The sequence below is a fragment of the Galeopterus variegatus genome, unplaced genomic scaffold (assembly GCF_000696425.1).
Source record: "Galeopterus variegatus unplaced genomic scaffold, G_variegatus-3.0.2 Scaffold3124, whole genome shotgun sequence".
Taxonomy (NCBI): domain Eukaryota; kingdom Metazoa; phylum Chordata; class Mammalia; order Dermoptera; family Cynocephalidae; genus Galeopterus; species Galeopterus variegatus.
The window spans coordinates 1-2,433 of NW_007729235.1; positions in this window are offsets into that span (position 1 = coordinate 1).

Below are 2,433 nucleotides of genomic sequence, written 5' to 3' on the forward strand. Positions count from 1 at the left end.
CAGTGCTGGAGCAGTGTTTTGTTTGAGATGTCTCCTAAACATTAGACACAAAAGAAAATCTCAGTTTTAGCCCATTAACACAGTCCAGACCTTTTGGTTCTTGTATTATTTGGTGTTTGGAATTGCCCCTACTCTTCTACCCTTCCATGAAGCTGTGTGGCCTCGCCTGATCATTGCCTCCACATCATTACCCAGCAGGTAGAGTTAGCATTTTGACCTCCATGGCCAATTGTGGGCTGGATCGCATGAGATGCCATTTGTTAGCTCTCACAGCCCCTGACATGGTAGTACTCAGTAAGGGTTAGTTCTCTGGACTCTTCCCTCCCTTTACCTTGGGTGGTTGGGTCAGTTGCCATCTCCTGACTGATCTAAAGGATTCCTAGAGAGAGGAGGTGAAATCAGCTTTTATAGTTGGGTTTCCACAAACCATAGGAGTGCTCTGGACAGCTGGTCCCCACCTGTCCACAGTGGCTCTCTGCCTGCCTGCCCGCCCATGCTGCCACTCTCATGTCATCCCCAGCCTGTTCTCCTTTCCCTCCAGGGAACCTCCCAGCATGTGGTCCCTCTTCAGCTCTGTTCCTTCCTCTTCTAGTCCATGGTGCCACCTGATTAGCCCATGGCGTCCTCATGCCTGGCTTCCCAGTGTCGCTGCCCTCCCTGCTGCTCTCAGCCTGTGCCAGGCAAAGCAGCAGGAAGACCAGCCCCGAGATCACGTTCTCACCTCATGACCACACTCAGGGTCCTGTTCCAGCTGCTTGAGGACATCCCATGAGCTGCATGTCCATTCAGAGCCTGAGCCTCTTGCTCTGTGCCCTTGACTTTCTACCCCGTTTCTCCAAGCTGCTTCCTCATCCTAGTCTCACCTCTCAGCCCCAGGGCAGCTCGGTCACCTGCCATGCCCAGCCCTTACTTGTTTGCTTTGCCTCTTCTCTTTGTTCCACCCCAGAGAACACTTGTTTTGCTCCTCTGCCCCACTCCTTGCACCAGACACCCACAACAGGCACAGAACTCTCTTCTGAGAAGCTCCCTTCCCATGGTGAAGAACCCGTTCCCGTGGCTAACACTGATGAATGCCAAGTGCTTTCATGCCACCATCTCTTTGATCCTGCCAACTTCCCCAATTCGTGCCTTCCTTCAACCAGCAATTAATGAGTTCCCTGTATGTGCCAAGCTCCGAGCAGGATAAAATAAGGCAGAGGCTTTGCTATCAAAGAGTTCCAGTCGAACAGCCATGTACTCCAGCCCTCAGTTTCCTCATCCATAAAGTGGGGATAATAGTGTTTAATCACCTCACATGGCTGTTGTAAGATTTATATGAAATTGTGTGTGGGCCTGACACATACAAGAGTTCAGGAGCAGTGCTGTGGTGCCCGTGGTGTTGATGCCCAGTTCATGGCTGAGAAAATGGGCTTAGAGCCGTCACATGGCTGGAGGAGCAAGCTGGGTGCTCTTGGCACCGCCCCACCCCGTCGCCCACCCCACGTCTTCCTCACATCTTCCTGCATCCTTCACATCCCCATTCACTCCCATTTATTTCACTCTAAAACAGAGCCCCAAAACCCAGACACAATCAGCCTAGCGGCATCACTGCCCCAGAAGAGGGAAAGTTGGTCATTTTCACCCCAGGCCTTTCTTCAAGCCTCCTCAAAGAGCCCACTTGACCTTCTCTCCTGGTGGGCCCGGAGCTTCCTGCATGCNAAGCCTCCTCAAAGAGCCCACTTGACCTTCTCTCCTGGTGGGCCCGGAGCTTCCTGCATGCGCCAGGTGTCTCATGATCAAGCTCACAGTGGGTGCCCCCCTTGCAACTGGTCCCATCAAAGCTGGGTTCCATTAGTCATGTATTTCCATGAGCACTGATGAGATTTGCTTCTCAGACTCAGGAATTCGGGTTGGAGTAAGAATCCCTCTTTACCTCACTGCTGGAGGTGAGCCAGCCCGTGAAAAGGCAGCTGGCAGAAGCAGGCATGGAGGAGGGATGTCAGTGATTGGGCAGAGCATTACTGGCTTAAAGTCAAGGGCAGGTAAAAGCAGCTTCATTTTGGAGAGAGAGCTGGAAATGCATTTTAAGCATAAGATGAAATATCTGATATCTCCTTGAAGGAGTCTTACATCTCAGAGAAAAGACTTGTGCCTTTCTGAAATGTATTTTAATTTCAGGCGTCAAAATGAAGAAAGAGACTGGTTTGAAAGCCCAGCTCCTTCAAGGAGTCCTCCAGAAAGTGGCAAGATGAGGGCAAGTCTTCTTTAAAAGAAGAGGGAAAGTTGGGGTTTTTTTTTTGTTTTTTTTTTTTACCTTATTTCAGTGTTTTTCAAACAATATAAAAGTACTTGCATGGTTTTAAAGTACAATATTTATTTTTAATTATAAAAGCAATGTAGCATTGTATAGAAAGTTTGGTAAATTAGAAACGGTTGTTGGGGCCGGCCCGGTGG